This window comes from Choloepus didactylus, chromosome 4 (genome assembly GCF_015220235.1).
Source record: "Choloepus didactylus isolate mChoDid1 chromosome 4, mChoDid1.pri, whole genome shotgun sequence".
Taxonomy (NCBI): domain Eukaryota; kingdom Metazoa; phylum Chordata; class Mammalia; order Pilosa; family Megalonychidae; genus Choloepus; species Choloepus didactylus.
Window position 1 is genome coordinate 59,393,291 of NC_051310.1, and position 19,077 is coordinate 59,412,367.

General features: G+C 40.7%; 1 pseudogene; it reads left to right on the forward strand.

Moving 5' to 3' along the window:
• Positions 1–16,928: 16,928 nt before the first annotated feature.
• LOC119533223 lies at positions 16,929–17,858 on the forward strand (annotated as a pseudogene).
• The last annotated feature ends 1,219 nt before the right edge of the window (positions 17,859–19,077 follow it).

Below are 19,077 nucleotides of genomic sequence, written 5' to 3' on the forward strand. Positions count from 1 at the left end.
CAAAAGCAAAATGTTAATAATAGGGAAAACTATGGGGTGGAGTGGGGAGAAGGAGTATATGGGAACTCTGCACTGTCTACACAATTTTTCTGTAAACATTCAACTGCTTGTTTTAATTTGCTAAAGCTGCTGAAAGGAATATACCAGAAATGGACTGACTTTTACCAATGGGAATGTATTAGCTTACAAGTTTACAGTTCTAAGGTCATGAAAATGTCCAAATCAAGGCATCAACAGGACAATATCTTCTTAAAGAAAGGCTACCAGCAATCCTCAACTCCTCTGTCTCATGGCCATGCATGTGGCAACATCTGCTGGTCTCTTCCTTCTCTTCCAGGTTTCATTGCTTCTAGCTTCTGGCTTCAGTGGCTTCCTCTCTGAGCTTCTCTGTGGCTTTTTTCTATCTTCTCTCTGTCTTTTATCCTCTTATAAAGAACTCTGGTAAGAGGATTAAGACTCACCCTGAATAATGTGGGTCACATCTCAACTTAGGTTAACATCCTACTCACCAGAGAACCTAAGATGGCAGCTAGGAGAGACAGGGCAAAAAAACACCTCCGTGAAAAATACTAGACAGAGGCCAGAAAGTGACCCAGAACACCAGTTCCAGTGATGCTCCAGCTGGACAAGGTCTGCTAAATCCACAGGGACCATGCACTTGGTGAAAATGAGAGTCTGCATTCTGAAACGAGTGAGTGAGTTGGCTGAATGTCCAGCAGCCATGCTGCAGTGTGGGGAAACTGGGGGTTGGCATTTGGAGGTGGACTAGTTCTTTTTTAAAAAAAGCCCCAAAGCAGCTGCAGATATGGCAGTGAGAACCACACAGTGAAGTGCAGCAGGAAAGGGTTGTGTGAATGCCTCAATATCTGGCATGGAAGATAGCGTTTCGTGCACCCACTGCTAGTTTTCTCCAAGTGAGGAGGGCAGAGGGGAGCCAAAAGGGGAAAAAACCACACCCCTTGCAGCCATCTTCCTGGTGGGCTGGGGACGCTGATGCTCAGGGCTGGAGCCACGTCCCAGAGCCACACCAAGGGACCCAGTGGGAAGGGAAGTGTTTCTGGCAACACCACGCACACACCCCAATATTGGACATGGAAAATAGCCTTTTGTGCACCCACAGCTAATTGTCCCAGAGCTGGAAAGGTGGCACTGTGTGAAAAGGGGGAAATTAACATGCCCCATTCAGCCATCTTTACAGCAGGCTGCAAATGCCCCTGCACAGCCCAGTGGTCCAGGGCTTCCCTTGAGGGATGGCGTGCACTTGTGACATAGCACAGCCTTCCCTCAGCAAAGGCCCTAGAAGGGCACAGCTGGGAAGTGGAACCCACCCAAAAATCCCAGGGACCCTACACCAATACCAAGGACTTGTGGGTCAGCAGCAGAGACAATCTGTGGTGAGACTGAAATGAAGGTTTAGACTCTTGCAGCAGCCATAAATCTCCAGGAACACCTGGGAGGTTTGATTATTAAAGCTGCCCTGCCTCCCTAACCACTCAGACACACACTTCACATTCAAGGTGACAGCACCAACAACACACCCAAACTTGGTGCACCAATTGGACCCCACAAGAACCAGACCCCCACACACCACACAGACAAAGTTGCGGAGAACTGACTTGAGGGGAATAGGTGACTTATGGATGCCATCTGCTGGTTAGTTAGAGAAAGTGTACAGCACCAAGCTGTAGATCTGACAAATTAGAGATTGGTGTCTGAATAATCCTTCATATCCTAAAAGAACCCTATCAAGTAAACCAAATGCCAAGAGGCCAAAAACAACAGAAAATTTTAAAGCATATGAAAAAAACAGGCGATCTGGATAACCCAAACCAAACACCCAAATCAAAAGATCAGAGGAGACACAGTACTTGGAGCAATTAATCAAAGAACTAAAGACAAACAACGAGAGCATGGCACAGGATATAAAGGACATGAAGAAGCCCCTAGAAGAGCATAAAGAAGAAATTGCAAGAGTAATTTTAAACAGTAGATGATTTTATGGAAATAACAGTAACTGTTGATCAAATTAAAAAGATTCTCAATACTCATAGTACAAGACTAGAGGAAGCTGAACAATGACACAGCAACCTCAAGAACCACAGAACAGAAAAGGAAAGAACAAAAGAAAGAAAGGGGGAAAAATCTAAAAAATCTAAATGGATCTCAGGGATATGATAGATAAAATAAAACATCCGAATATAAATACACAGAGCATAAATGCCCAGCGAACTCCAAATAGAATAAATCCAAATAAACCCACTCCAAGACATATTATGATCAGACTCTCAAATACTGAAGAGAAGGAGCAAGTTCTGAAAGCAGCAAGAGAAAAGCAATTCACCACATACAAAGGAAGCAACATAAGACTAAGTGGTGACTACCTGGCAGCCACCATGGAGGCAAGAAGGCAGTGGCATGACATATTTAAAATTCTGAGAGAGAAAAATTTCCAACCAAGAATACTTTATCCAGCAAAACTCTCCTTCAAATTTGAGGGAGAGCTTAAATTTTTCACAAACAAATGCTGAGAAATTTTGCTAATAAAAGACCTGCCCTACAGCTTTGAATCTCTGGGAACACCTGGGAGGTTTCAATATTAAAGCTCCCCTGACTCTCTGACCACCCAGATCCATGCCCCACATTCAGGGTGGACAGCTCCAACAACAAACCCAAACTGAGTTCACCAACTGAAAAAAATCATTTCCCCACATACCACAGAGACAGAGTTGGGGAGGACTAACTTGAGGTGTATAGGTGACTCGCAGTCACCATCTGCTGGTTAGCTGGAGGAAGTGTATGCCACCAACTTGTATTTCTGAAAAATTAGATTGGAATTTTTTTTACAACTTGAAAGAACCCTATCAAGCAAAACAAATGCCAAGAGGCCAAAAACAAAAGAAAATCTTAATGCATATGATAAAACCAGACGATATGGAGAACCTGATCCCAAACACCCAAATCAAAATATCAGAAGAGACACAGTACTTGGCACAATTAATCAAAGAACTACAATCAAGGAATGAAAACATGGCACAGGATATAAAAGACATGAAGAAGACCATGGAACAGGACAAAAGGGGCCTAAAAAAGACCCTAGAAGAGCATAAAGAAGACATTGCAAGATTAAATAAAAAATAGAAGATCTTACGGAAATAAAAGAAATTGTTGGCCAAATTAAAAAGACTCTGGATACTCTTAATACAAGATTAGAGGAAGCTGAACAATGACTCAGTGTCCTAGAGGTCCACAGAACAGAAAATGAAAGAACAGAAGAAAGAATGGAGAAAAAAAAATCAAAAAAATCAAAAAGGATCTCAGGGATACAATAGATAAAATAAAATGTCCAGGGAGGAACCTAAGAAGGCGACTAGGTGAGACAAAGAAAAAAACACCTCCATGGAAAACACTAGATAAAAAACCGGAAAGGACCCAGAACACCACTTCCAAAGTAGCACCAGCTGGACAAGTTCTGCTAAAGCCACAGGAAACGTGCTTTTGGCGAAACCAGGAGTCTGCATTCTGAAACGAGTGAGCTAGTAGGCTGAATCCCTCAGCCACACTGCATTGGGGGGAAACGGTGGGCTGGACTTTAAAAAATATATAGATAGATAGATAGATAGATAGATAGATAGATAGATAGATAGATAGATAGATAGATAGATAGATAGATAGATAGATAGATAGATAGATAGATAGATAAAAGAAGCCCAGGAACAGCTGCAGATAAGACGGGAGTGGTCTGGACTAATGCCTCGGTGTCTGGGGTGGAGGATACCTCTTCCCACAACCACTGCTGATTGCCTTGGGTTCAGGGAAACAAAGGGGGGACACACGGCTCGTGCGGTCTCCCCAGCGGGGGGGGGTGCTGCTCCTGCCCGGGGCGAGCACACGGCATAGAGCCCAGCCGAGAAACCCAGCCTCACGGCCGTCACCCCAACAAACAGGGCTGCTCCTGCCCAGGGCAAGTGCACGGCATAGAGCCCAGTCAAGAAACCCAGCCTCGCGGCCATCTCCCGGGAGGGCAGGGCTGCTCCTGCCTGGGCCCGAGCACACGGCGTAGAGCCCAGCCGAGAGGCCCAGCCTCCCAGCCGTCACCCTTGTGGGCGGGGCTGCTCCTGCCAGGGCTGAGCACACAGCGTGGAGCCCAGCCAAGAAACCCAGCCTCGCAGCCGTCACCCTGGTGGGCGGGGCTGCTTCTCCCTGGGCCCAAGCACACGGCGTAGAGCCCAGCCAAGAGGCCCAGCCTCCCAGCCGTCACCCTGGTGGGCGGGGCTGCTTCTGCCAGGGCTGAGCACACAGCGTGGAGCCCAGCCAAGAAACCCAGCCTCACAGCTGTCGCCCCAGCAGTCAGGGCTGCTCCTGCCTGGCTGAACACACAGCACAGAGACCAGCCGAGAAACCCAGCCTGACAGGGAGTCTTTCCTGCAGCATCACTCACATGACACAATATCGGCTGTGGACAGTGGCCTTGAATACACCCATGGCTGATTGTCCCAGAGCTGGGAGAGCGGAGCTGTGCAGAAAGGGGAAGTTAACGTGCCCCATTCAATCATCTTTGAAGTGGGCTTGGAATGCCCCTACACAGCCTGGTGGCCCAGGGCTTCCCTGGAGGCCAGCGCTCACTTGCGACATGGCACAGCCCGCCCCCCCTCCAACAGAGGTCCTGGAAAAACACAGCAGGGAGGGGGGAACTGCTCGGAAATCCGAGGGAACCTGCGCCAATACCAAGGACTTTTGTGTCAGTGGCAGAGAACAGCTATAAATCTCCGGGAACACCTTGGAGATTTGATTGTTAAACCTGCCCTTCCTCCCTAACCGCTCAGGCACACGCCCCTCACTGGGGGCAGACAGCACCGACAACACACCCAAATTAAGTGCACCAATTGGACCCCAAAAGAATCAGATCCCCACATACCACAAAGTTGGGGAGAACTGACTTGAGGGGAATAAGTGACTCACGGATGCCATCTGCAGGTTAGTTAGAGAAAGTGTATGTCACCAAGCTGCAATTCTAACAAATTAGAGACTCAACAGATGCCATCTGCTGGTTAGTAAGAGAAAGAGTACATCACCAAACTGTGTCTCTGAAAAATTAGATCGATATCCCCCTTTTTTTTTTCATACAACTTGAAAGTACCCTATCAAGCAAAACAAATGCCAAGAGGCCAAAAACAACAGAAAATCTTAATGCATATGATAAAACCAGACGATATGGAGAATCCAGCTCCAAACACACAAATCAAGCTTTCTGAAGAAACTCTATACCTCGCAAAATTAATTAAAGAACTACAATCAAAGAACAAAAACATGGCAAAGGATTTAAAGGACATCAAGAGGACCATGGCCCAGGATATAAGCGACATAAAGAAGACTCTAGAAGAGCATAAAGAAGATATTGCAAGAGTAAATAAAAAAAATAGAAGATCTTATGGAAATAAAAGAAACTGTTGGCCAAATTAAAAAGACTCTGGATATTCACAATACAAGACTAGAGGAAGCTGAACAACATCTCAGTGTCCTAGAAATCCACAGAACAGAAAATGAAAGAACAAAAGAAAGAATGGAGAAAAAAATTGAAAAAATCACAATGGATCTCAGGGATACGATAGATAAAACAAAACATCCAAATTTAATACTCATTGGTGTCCCAGAAGGGGAAGAGAAGGGTAAAGGTCTAGAAAGAGTATTCAAAGAAATTGTTGGGGAAAACTTCCCCAACCTTCTACACAATATAAACACACAAAGCATAAATGCCCAGCGAACTCCAAATAGAATAAATCTAAATAAACCCACCCCAAGACATATTCTGATCAGACTCTCAAATACTGAAGAGAAGGAGCAAGTTCTGAAAGCAGCAAGAGAAAAGCAATTCACCACATATAAAGGAAACAATATAAGACTAAGTAGTGACTACTCAGTGGCCACCATGGAGGCGAGAAGGCAGTGGCATGACATATTTAAAATTCTGAGAGAGAAAAATTTCCAACCAAGAATACTTTATCCAGCAAAACTCTCCTTCAAATTTGAGGGAGAGCTTAAATTTTTCACAGACAAACAAATGCTGAGAGACTTTGCCAATAAAAGACCTGCCCTACTTCAGATTCTAAAGGAAGCCCTACCAACAGAGAGACAAAGAAAGGAGAAAGAGATATAGAGAATTTTAACAGACATATGTGGTACCTTGCATCCCAAGTCACCAGGACACTCATTTTTCTCTAGTGATCATGGATCTTTTTCCAGAATGGACCATATGCTGGGACATAAAACAAGCCACAATAAATTAAAAAAAAAAAAAAATTTACCATATTCAAAGCACAATCTCTGACCACAACGGAATACAAATAGAAGTCAATAATTTTGAATTGTAACTCCACTATTTACTTCCTACATGATATAAAATACACAAACTCTAATGACGTATCAGTGGTTTTGAACTCAATGTAAAATATGTAATTTTTTACAAGAACTATATAAAGGTGGGGGAATGGAGGAGTATAGGTACTATGATGGTTAGGTTCATGTGTCAACTTGGCCAGGTGACCCAGCTGTCTGGTCAAGCAAACACTGGCCTAACAATTGCTGTGAGGATGTTTGAGGCTGGTTAATAAACCAACAGGCTGGTTTATTAATTCATCAGTCAATTGACTGCAGCTGTGACTGATGACTCACCAATGGGCATGCCTTCCACAATGAGAGAATGCAATTGGCTGGATTTGATCCAATTAATCAGTTGAAGACTTATAAGCAAGACAGATAGAGGACCTTCACTTCTTCTTCGCCTTCCCAGTGAAGCATTTCCTGAGGAATTCATCGAAGTTGCCAGTTCGTTTCCTGAGGAGTTCATCGGACATCTTCCTTGGAGTTGACAGTTTGTTGATGGCTCTACGGAATTTGGACTCATGCATACCCACAGTTGCATGAGTCACTTTTACAATTTGATAATCAGAGACACCTCTCATTGATTCTGTTTCCCTAGAGAACCCTAACTAATACAAGTACATAGTTTATGTGTCCTATTGAAATTAAGTTGGTATCAAAGAAAAACAAGATTGTTATGGATTTAAGAGGTTAATTTTAGGCCCCACAGTAAACACAAAGAAATTATCAGAAAATATAACCATAGAGATGAAAAGCAGAGTATGGGTTAAGAGAAATGGGGGAAGGGGCAATGGGGCGTTAAGAAATGAGTGTAGGGTTGCTGTTTGAGGTGATGGGAAATTTCTAGTAGTGGATGGTGGGAAGGAGATAGCATTACAACATTCTAAATGTGATTAATCCCACTAATGGAATGCTAGGGAGGCTGTGGAATGGGAAGATTTAGGCTGTATACATGTTTCCTCAATTGAGAGGAAAAAAAAAAGACAGTCTAAATAGATGACAACTGAAGGCCAAGGATGACCCTGGATGGGATCTGAGGATGGAGGACAGGAGGCTCAAAGGGACACAGCTGAGACATAAGGTAAAGGAAATATAGAATGTATTTGTATCATTGCTGAATCTCTTGTACTTCTTAGCTGTGCTTAATGGGATTGCATAAAAGAATGTTCTTGTTCATGGGAATTGTATATGTGAATTATAGTGTTTGTTCAAGGATGTGTGTGGCTAGCTCTCATATGTTCAGAAGACAGAGCAATGGATGATGGATGATAGACAGGGAGAGAGGGAGTGAGGGAGGGAGGGAGGGAGGGAGAGAGGGAAAGAAATAGCAGTGTGACAACAAGTTAAAGTTAGTGGATCGGGGTATCAGGGGAGGGGGCTCCAGGAATGCTGGAGTTCTGTGTATGGGGTTTGTATTGTTCTGGCAACTGTTCCTATAACTTTGAATTTACTTCAAAATAAAATTAAAAAAAAAAGACCTGCCCTACTTCAGATACTAAAGGAAGCCTACTGACAGAGAAACAAAGAAAGGAGAGAGAGATAGAGAGAAATTTAACAGACATATATAGAACATTACATCCCAAATCACCAGGATACACATTCTTCTCTAGTGATGACAGAACTTTCTCCAGAATAGACCATAGGTTGGGACATAAAACAAGCCTCAATAAATTAAAGAAAATTGAAATTATTCAAAGCATATTCTCTGACCACAATGGAATACAAATAGAAGTCAATAATCATCAGAGACTTAGAAAATTCACAAACACCTGGAGGTTAAAAATGAGGGGGAGATGAAAACATTCCCAGATAATCAAAAGCTGAGGGACTTCATCACCAGTAGATCAGTCCTATAAGAAATGCTAAAGGGAATTGTGCAGGCTGAAAGGAAGGGACACTAAACAATTGACTGAAACCACATGAAGAAATAAAGATTTCCAGTAAAGATCACATGGAAAATATAAATACCAATACTACTGTATTTTTGATGTGTAACTCCACTATTTACTTCCTATAGTATCTAAAATACATAAAGTGTAATGATAAATCAGTGATTTTGGACTCAATGTAAAATACGTAATTTTTGACAAGAACTCCATAAGGGTGGGGGAATGGAGGAGTATAGGAACATAGTTTATGTGTCCTATTGAATTTAAGTTGCTACCAAAGAAAACAAGATTGTTATAGATTTAAGATGTTAAATTTAAGCCCCACAGTAAACTCAAAGAAAGTATCAGAGAATATGATCATAGAGATGAAAAGTAGAGTATGGGTTACAAGAAGTGGGGGAAGGGGCAATGGGGAGTTAATAGGAAATGATTGTAGGGTCTCTGTTGGGGTGAAGGGAAATTTCTAGTAATGGATGGTGGGAAGGTGATGGCATTGCAACATTCTAAATGTGATTAATCCCACTGAATGGGATGCTTAGGAGGAGTTGGAATGGGAAGATTTATGCTCTATATATGTTTCCACAATTGAAAAAAAAGACAATCTAAATAGATAATGACAGTTAAATGCCATAGGTGATCCTGGATGAGATCTAAAAATAGAGGAGAAAAGGCTCAAAAGGACACAATTGAAAAAAAAATGAAATATAGAATGTAAGCTTTATATCAATGTTAAATTTCTTGACCTTCTTAACTACACTTAACATGATTACATAAACGAATATTCTTGTCCATAGGAAATGTATATGTGAATTATATTATTTGTTCAAGGATGTGTGCAACTTTCTTTCATATGTTCAGAAGACAGAGCATTAGATGATGGGTGATAGGGAGGTAGGGAAAGAAAGAATGGTAAAGTGACAAAATATTAAAGTTGGTAGATCAGGGTATCAGTGGAGGGGGGTTGGGGTATGCTGGAGTTCTGTGTATGGGGTTTGTATTATTTTTGCAACTGTCACTATAAGTTTGAATTTATTTCAAAATAAAAATTAAAAAAAAAAAAGATCCTACTCACCAATAGATCCTACTTACAATGGGTCCACATCCACAGGAATGGATTAGCTTTAAGAGCATTATCTTTTCTGGGGTACATACAGCTTCAAATCATCACACTGCTCTTAAAAAAAAGAAAAAACAGACACATTTGAGACCACATCACTTGCATATAAGGAAGACTAAGAATGGTGCCAAGTTCAATAATTTGTGCCATTATGAAACAACCATCTGACAGAAAGGAGAAGTACCAGAAATAAGCCAAAGGCTGTCTACATATACATTTCCTAATGGACTGAACCTTTTATTCTCATGGCTGAACTCAAAACAAAAGGTGCTTTGAACTCATTAAAGAGAAGCATTATGAAATCTAGGATCTGAATTTATTCCTCTCTTATTAGCTTAAAACCTTGAAATTCGGTTTCCAGTTTTGTTTCTTTCTTGAAACTTTTAAAAGATCACCAATGGCCTCCCATAAAAAACAGAAGCAATTCCAGAAAACTGAAGAATACGTTTTCCCCCTTATTTTCAACAAAGGGAAGGATGTGAATATTTAAAAACTGAAGCAGGTAGTAGGTAAGTTTGCCATTGATTCTAGGAAAATTTTTGGAATGGATTATTTGAAAGATGGTAAGCACTTAAAGAGAAAATTGTGACCACTAAGAACTACTCTGAATTCAAGAACATTCATGACAAACTAATGTTATTTTTTTCTAGTAACACTGGTGGTGTGATTGGATTAGCAGAGCTACTTTAGGTGTTATAAATCTGCATTTCAGCAAACATGATAACATTAATTTGGACATTTTCATGGCCTTAGAACTATAAATTTGTAAACTAATAAATCCCCATTGTTAAAAGCCAGTCCCTTTCTGGTATATTGCATTTTGGCAGCTTTAGCCAACCAAAACAGAAGGATAAACATCAAGTTCCTCGATGCCACTCACCTGTGAGTTCCTGAACCGGGTCTGGAGAACCTGGATTTCTCAGTGCCAACTACTAGAAAAAAACGCTGGAAGAGTAGCACATAATAAATGCTCACAAATATAAATTATTGTTATAATCTACATTATTGTTATTTCCTTTACCTCATAAGGCTCTGCCAGAAAAAATTAAGTCTACCTTTTAAAATAAGGTCCAGGAGTTATAAAACAGAATCATGCCCTTTGTTCTGTGCCGTGCTTCAGCTCTAGGGAATGTATGAATGCATGGCCTCTTGCCAAGCTTCCTACAATGAGGACAGAGGTACCAATCATATGCTTTGTATTTATGTCAATATGTTAATCATCTGGCATCTTGCACATCCTGTATACCTCCTGTATAGTTATTTCCAAGCAAATCTGAAAAGCAATTATGATCATAACAGTGATCATTTATTCAGTGCTTCTTGTGTACCTAGCACTCAACTAGGTCTTTAAAGATAGATTATCACTAAACCTCACTAAATCCAGTGGTGTGTGTATTATTACTTCCATTTTATGTGTGAGGAAACTGAAGCTCAGAGGATCTTAAAGATCTGTGTTCAAAGAATCAGAAGTCAAGGGCTGGCATCACCTTCTTTCCCTCTGTGAGGCCAGATAATTGTCTACAAATATTTTAGCCATCTTTGAATGGCAGCCTCCACTCCAATCCCCAAATCAAGTTCCCCAGCAGTCCCTAACCTCAGTTAGCTATTTTCATAGATGCACTACACACTTTGTCACCAAAGTACAGAAAAGATATGGCTTCACGTGATCACTGAGTATCACCTGAATCACAGCTGTGGCAGAGGCATCCAAGACGGTGAAAGAATTCATCAAAGCCGCAATTCTCATCTCACTAGACTCACAAAGCCCATTTCATATTGGGACTGATGACCCTTCTCCTTGGTGACAACAGGACTCCTAAACTGAGGCCCTCTCTTCCTGAACCTTCTCTCTTCCCAAAACTAGATAATCCCCTTTGGAAGAATAAGCCTCTGCCTAGAAGGCTGCCTTTGAACCCCCAAACCCACATACCTCATTGCAGTTGTAATCCTTAGGGATTGATTTAATGGGGTTACACAGTAAGTGCCATGGTAATATGCAGTGGAGGATCCAATTTCAGCTGGGATCCCATTTAAGAAGTAATAAAAGAAGATTTTTAAAACCTCCCCATCACTACAGTGTCACAAATGGCTTATCTACCAAACATAAATTCAAACTTACACACAGGCCTCTCACATGAGAGACCAGAGTTAAAGCAGCCACAATTTTGAGTTGATAAATGAAAGCCAGATTCTCAAGTCTCCAGTCTTGTGGGTTCACCTTTTGCTTTAACACCCAAATGCACTGGCTTAATAGAGCATCCCAAGAACCATAGGCAGTTCAGAATCTCTAATGGGCTTTTCATTCATTCATTCCAACAATTTTTTTATTGAGTAACTACTGTGGGTCAAGCTCTATTTCAGGCACTGGAGATAGAGCATGAAAAACACAGGGAAAAAGCCCTGCCTCACAGACTTTACGTTCCAGTGTTTTTCTGGTGGGTTTACCCTGTAGCCCACTTCCCTGAAGTCTCCTGTATCCTGGTAGCTGCTGCCATCCCTTTCTCTGTCCTGGTGGGAAATACCATTCTCACTTCCTTCCCTCCCCATTAAACTCCACTAATACAAGCTGGTCTGCGTAATAGGCTTTCATAGGAAGTGAGGAGTAACAGAAGGAAATCATAGCATAATGTAGTACAAGCAACAACCTAACATGGAATATTAGAAATCATTGATCTAAAAAGCCACTCCCCATTCTCCACAGTGGGCCATTTGTTGCTGGTAGTATTCTCACTCGGGCTCTGGCTCACTGCCATTTCTCCCATCCGTCTCTCTCCCAAGATCCTTTTCCCAGTCCTGGTTCTTCTAGCTGTCAGCCTCTCACCCTCAATTTCCTTTTAGGTTTCTCATGCAGAGCAATTCATCTACAGCTTCCTGACTAGGAACTTGGGTGAGATAGATACATAGAGGGGGCATCACCTTTCCTACCCCAAAATCCTGCCAAGATATTTTTTGAAACAAAGAGCCATCTTATCTGTTGTGCTCATGCCACTCCCCTACTATGTGAAAGCAGCTGCAGTCGGTGCTGGTTTCAATTGAATTTTTTCTCATTGCAGTCAGCCAGCATTTGTGGGAAAACAATATGCAGAATGAATTTAAGTACTCTCATTCACAAAGACTTGGGAAAATGGCATTAAATATTCCAAACAAGTAAGCAAACAGCCCCAACATACTCAAATTTGAACAAGTAGAAAGTGAGCACCTTTTGAAAAAATAGAGCTGGATCACTACCTCACTTATTACATCAAAATGATTTTCAAACACAAAAAAGATTTAAATATAAAAAAAGAAACTATGAAAGTAATAGACCATGATTGAGGTTTTTTAAAAAATAATATTCTTGAAGTAGAAAAGACTGTCTAAGAATGATATGAACCTAGAAACGTAAAAGAAAAATATTTATCAACTGACTACACATAAATATTAAACTTTCATGTACCCAAACTACCATAAACCAAGTCCAAAAAAAGTATAAAAAAACATTGTAACAGACACAACAGATAATAGAATAATTTCCTTACTAGACAAAGAGCTCAAATCCCAACACGGTAAGAAACTATTTCTTTTTTTTAAAATAGGCAAAGTAAATTAGCAGGCAGCACACACACATACACACACACGTGGCTGTTAAAGATATGAAAATATGCTCAATCTCACTTCTGCTAATAAGACAATTAGGCAACATCTGACTCAGAAATTCCACTTGTAGGAATTTTTCCTCACATATAGGTAAAAGGATTTATCTTGCAACAATGTTCATCATGGCAACACAAATATAAACAAGATAAATGCCCATCATAGGAGTGGTTACGTAAACCATATTACATTCATACAATAGAATACTATGCAACAATTTTAAAGAATGGGGTAGGTTTCTCTTACATTACAGATATGTTATTAAGTGAAGAAAAAAGATAGTGATCCCATTTGTATTCTCAAAAAAATGGGTACATAGCACTTCTGGATCACAGTCCCAAAACTGAATTATACAAAAATAAAAATAACTTTATTTCTCTATAGACTAGATGTAATAACTATATTGAACTCAGAATTCAGCCAACTGGCAAAAGCTTAATCGTAACCAATCTGGTGTTCCACTTTCCTTAGGCTTATTTTTAAGTTTCACGGGGCTTAAAGATAGGCAAGATATCCAAGAAACAAGTACATCCCTATCCTGGAATAGTCATCTGTCCACACTGGCATCCATGAGTCATCCATTTTTCCATCTGACCTTCCATGATCAGTGACATAGCCAGAGTGTCTTCAGATTGGCAGATACCTATGCTGTACCAGTCCTAAATATGGTCAGATGCTGGCTTCCTAAAAATACCACCAAAATAATCTGTGGATAAGACAAATCTGAGTTTATTGCTTACTGCAGTAAGAGAGAACACTACCTTGACAGAGTCTTCACAGCATCTAGGAATGGAAAGAAAGTTGGGACATTTATAAGTGTGGGGTTTTGGTTTAAGGCAAGGCTTCTAATGAGGGAATATGGGGGCTTGGAGTGGTAGATTAATTGAGTGAGGATCATGATATCATAGTTTAGGACTGGTGTACACAGCAAGGTTTTGAGGCAAGGGTTTTAAAGAGTCTTGGAGATCAGTCATTTGATATCATGTATTGAACAGTTTGATGTTTATTTAAATGGATTTTGAGGGAAGTTCCTGAAATGGAAAATACAGTTATTTGCAATTTTTATCTTCCTGGACAGCTAACTACCTGAAATAATACAGTCACATTGATGACAACAATGGAATAGTAAAGTTTTGTTAATGTAGACAACATGCTGTTTGTATGTAGATGGTTACGTTTTTACGGTTCTTGTGGGCATTCCTCAGCCTAAGTTGAAAGGTAGAGCCTTAACATATGGGAACATGATCAGTCTAGATCTTCACTGCTCTTTGAGTTGTCATGATTGTATATCACGTTTCTGAAGGTGGTCTTTTCAACCTCAATATGTGTCAAGATTTTCTACTTTTTTTTTTTTTGGATGATCATCTGTTGGATCATTTGAGATGGGTCAGTCAGTTTCTGCGCAATAGCACTTGGACTCAGTAGACCATTCATCTGACCACTGCAACACAAATACTAAGAAAAGGGCTATGATCAGAGTTTGTAGTATAGTTTTCAGCCAAGAATATTCAAATTAAACCAAGGAACAGATCCCATCCCCAATCTGAAGAGCCTGTAGAATCAGATACAGAATCATTAGCCAAATTACTTAATTTTATAATTTCTTTGTTTGCTTCCTGGATCTTTTAAATAATAATAAAGATCCCATTTTAGATTTCTCGGCTGTTCAAGGAAATAACATGAAATAGGTTGGCTTAAACAATGGGAATTTATTAGCTTATGGTTTTGAGGCTTAAAGGAAGTCCAAAACAAGGCATCATCAAGGCCATGCTTTCTCTCTGAAGACTGTGGTGTTCTGGGACTGGCTACAGTGAAACCACTCAAGTGAGTTCTTGCCCAATATACACAGAAGCCAATTCAATGAGAAGAGAGAAAATAAAGAGTTTATTAGCAAAGGCTAGCCCAGCAGAGACAGGAGGGAAGTCCTCAGATCAGTCTCACTGAACTGGAGAGCTGAAGGATTTTTATTAGATTAGACACAGGGAGGTGGAGATAAAGATATTAGGGACGTTGGCACATGGTGATTGGCTAGCAAACATTCAAATTAAGGACTGCAATTTGGCTATTGCCATTGGCTGTTTGAGCATTCAAATTAGGGATTGCAAGTTGGCTGTTACTGCTGATTAGGCCTCTATTTTGATGAGTGGGCTTGTGACATTGCCAGAACTTGTAGTGGTTGGATCTCTTGCTTCCTTTTTGGGCCCAGTGTTTCCCTTTCCTGATTTTCCTGCTCACTTTGATTCCTCTCACAGGGTGTTTTTATGTTTCAGCGTGACTTTAAGTTCAGGTTTCTTCTTTTGGTGCACACTTCATTAGTTATAGCCAGTTCTGTGGGGAAAGAAGAAAACAGGAACTTGTCCTGGGGTTAGGTAAGTCCCTCATTAATCTTAAAAGAGGGAAGTGAAAGCTTTAACAAGCTGGTAATGGAGAGGCTATTTTAGTGAGTTATTATGTGACAGTTTCACGAGCAATCCTTGGCTTCTCTGTCACATGGCAAGGCACCTGGCAGTGTCCCCTGGTCTCTCCCTTCTCTTCCAGTTTCCATCAATTTCCAGCCTTTCGTTTCTGGTGGCTTTCTCTCACTGCCTGAATTTCACTCTGCTTATAAAGGACTGTGATAAAGGATCAAGACCCATCCTTATTGAGGTAGGCCACACCTTCTTAACTGAAGTAACTCCATCAAAAGGTCCTACTTACAATGGATTTACACCCCACAGGAATGGATTAAATTTAAGTATCTGTTTTTCTGGAGTACATGTAGCTTCAAAATTCTACAGACCCTGAAGAGGTCTGCAGGAACGTAAGTACAACATTCTTCCCCCAAAACAGCTCATGATACCCCTCAGGATGCCAATATTATATCTAAAATGCTCTATTCTGAACCAATGCCTGTCCAATTCCATGAACTTCTTGGATGAGGACTTCCATAGCATTGGAGGCATTATCTAGTTCTCTCCAAGCAGCCTGCTGAAGAACCATGCACCATGGTATTTAGAGTTCCCCTACTTTCCGGAATTCTCATACAACATCAAGAGGCTTGCCAAGTGAGGAAAGCAGTCCATAATTCCCCTCCAGTGATTAGGTTCCAACCAAAGTCCAAGTTTTCTTGATTTAAATTTTCTAATTATTTTGATTTGTTATCTCCTTGATTTAAGTTATCTAATAATATCTTGATCCTAGAGAGGAAAATGATGGGCCAAAATGGGCCCTGTATGATAGATATCAGGAGCTATCTTTGGAGGCAGTTATCAGTTTTACCAAAGTAACAAGTCCTTCCTTGTCCAATTTGCAAGCAGCAGCCAGTAGGCCTTTGTTTCACAAGTGCAATACCAGTCACTGAAGCCTGTCCCCACTCCACACCTGCCCCTCCCCACTACGATTTGTTTTTAGCCAAAATACTCCCTAAGTGTTTGTCACATGTGTTTTAACATTTTGGTACCATTAATCAAAATGATCTAGAAACAGGCAATGAAATTTGTAACAGAGACATCATTAGCAAAAGCAAACTAGTGCATCTTATTTGTAAGATCTATAAAAGTGAGAGAGCCTCAAAAATATCTGTCCATAATTCTCTTCCAAGCTCTGTTTCTGTTAAAGATCGTTACAACAGGGTGACTCTTTTAAATGGAATCGGGCTGATTCATCGCCAGTTGGCAGAGCCAGAGCCAGGCGCAGTCTGAGCTGCTGCTGCCGCCACCACCGCAGACATGTCACTGCAGGAGCAAGACAAGGATCCAGACCGAGCCCTTCTGCCCCCCGCCTGCTGCCCACCTTCAGGAGAGAGAGCTAAAATCATACTGGGGAAGAATTACACCTGCCAAAATTAGCAAGAGCTTGAGCTAACAAGAAATTTGTCAGACTCCACAAATTGAAGTATAACACCTCAAGAGTTGTAGTTACTGACCAGAAATATGGACAGACTTCTCAGACTTGGAGGAGTTATGCTTGGATTGGGCCAGGGGCCACCTACAGTTTCTCTTGAAGTGGACACAGCAGAACGAGTTGATATCTCTTCCCTGGCACTGTTAAAAATGTTTAAACATGGTCGTGCTGGAGTTCCGGTGGAAGTTGTGGGTCTGATGCTTGGAGAATTTGTTGATGATTACACTGTCAGAGTGATTGATGTGTTTGCTATGCCATACAGTCAGGAACAGGTGTCAGTGTGGAAGCAGTTGATCCAGTATTCCAAATCAAAATGTTGGATATTTTGAATCAGACAGGAAGGCCTGAGATGATTATTGGTTGGTATCACAGTCACCCTGGCTTTGGCTTGTTGACTTTCTGGTGTGGATATCAACACTCAACGGAGCTTTGAAGCCTTGTCAGAGAGAGCCATGGCAGTGGTTGTGGATCCCATTCAGAGCGCAAAAGGAAAGGTTGTTATTGATGCCTTCAGATTGATCAATGCTAATATGATGGTCTTAGGACTTAAACCAAGACAAACAACTTCAAATCTAGATCACTTAAACAAGCCATCTATCCAAGCATTAATTAATGGACTAAACAGACATTATTACTCCATTACTATTAACTATTGGAAAAATGAACTGGAACAGAAGATGTTGTTAAATTTGTATAAGAAGAGTTGGATGGAAGGTTTAACACTTCAGGACTACAGAGAACACTATATACATAATGAATCAGTGGTAAAAGAAATGTTGGAATTAGTCAAGAATTACAAGGCTGTAGAAGAAGATAAGATGACACCTGAACAGCTGACAATAAACAATGTTGGCAAGCAGGATCCCAAACATCATTTGGAGGAACATGTGGGTGTACTTACGACTTTGAATATTGTCCAGTGTTTAGCAGCTATGTTGGATACTGTTATATTTAAATAAAGCAATGCACAAACCTATTAGTGATACTTTTGGTGTATATTCCTCTATGTTCCAGATGCTCAAAATCAAGGGGTCTCTGAAGGTGTATTTGGTTAAATGTAAGACATCTGGCATGATTTGCAGCACTGTAACCTTTAGTCTCAGTTGTGCAATTACTTCTATTTCTTTAGTCAGGGTATTTGCAGATTCCAAAGTTGTACAAGAATACATCAAAGTGGATAAATTTTGTTAAGTTTCCATTTAATATTTGAAGAAATCAGTGGCACAAATATTTTTTGATTGTGGTTTACAAAATCAAGTACATTTACAATCTAAAAACAAAACAAAACAAAAAGTTCTATTACAAAATCTAACTCCCATGAAAGATCCCCAAATATTGTTTTGGTAGAGCCAGGAAACTCCTTTTCTAGATATGACTTGATAGAGGGCTTTAGATTTATGGCTCTCTGGCCTGTTGTGGTGTTTACCATCTAAAAAGCCATTTTAACATTTGGGTCTAGCTACCCTGAAAACTAACTGATTGGTTAGAAGAAACCTATGCCAAAAGGATAGATGGTTCCTATAAAACTTCTACAACCTCAACAATTTCTGACACTAACTGCAAAGATGCAGTAACTCAATCAACTCAATTCTGACTCTGACTACTTGGTGTTAGGCCAGACTACAAAGGTTAAGGACAATCCTCTACAAGGTTGCCCTTCAGAACCTAGAGCAAATTCATGGGCCCTGGCCACCCACACTTCTGACCAGCTGGCTACAAATTTGGGTATTCCCACCATACCTCTCAGGTTTGATAATTCACTAGAATGATTCACAGAACTCACTGAAAGAGAGCAATTACAGTTTTTTTTTACTTTATTAGAGAAGTTGTTGGTTTACAAAATGATCATACATAAAATACAGGATTATAGCTTTTTAATAGTAAAAGGATACAAATATGGAGAAGCCAAAAGAAGAGATACATTGGAAGAGCTCTGAGAGGGTCTCAAACACAACCTTCTGTGCCCCCTCCTCATGGAGTCAGAACATGTCACCCTCCTAGTGCAGTAATGTCATTATCCATCATGGAAGCTCTCTGGGCTTCAAGTGTCCAAAATTTATATGGAGTTCCATTATGTAGCTATGATTAGTGGAATCAGTGCCCATGTGGTTGAACTAAATCTGCAGCCCCCTACCTTCCCAAAGTTCTGGGAGGTCAAGATGACAGGTACTGGGCTCA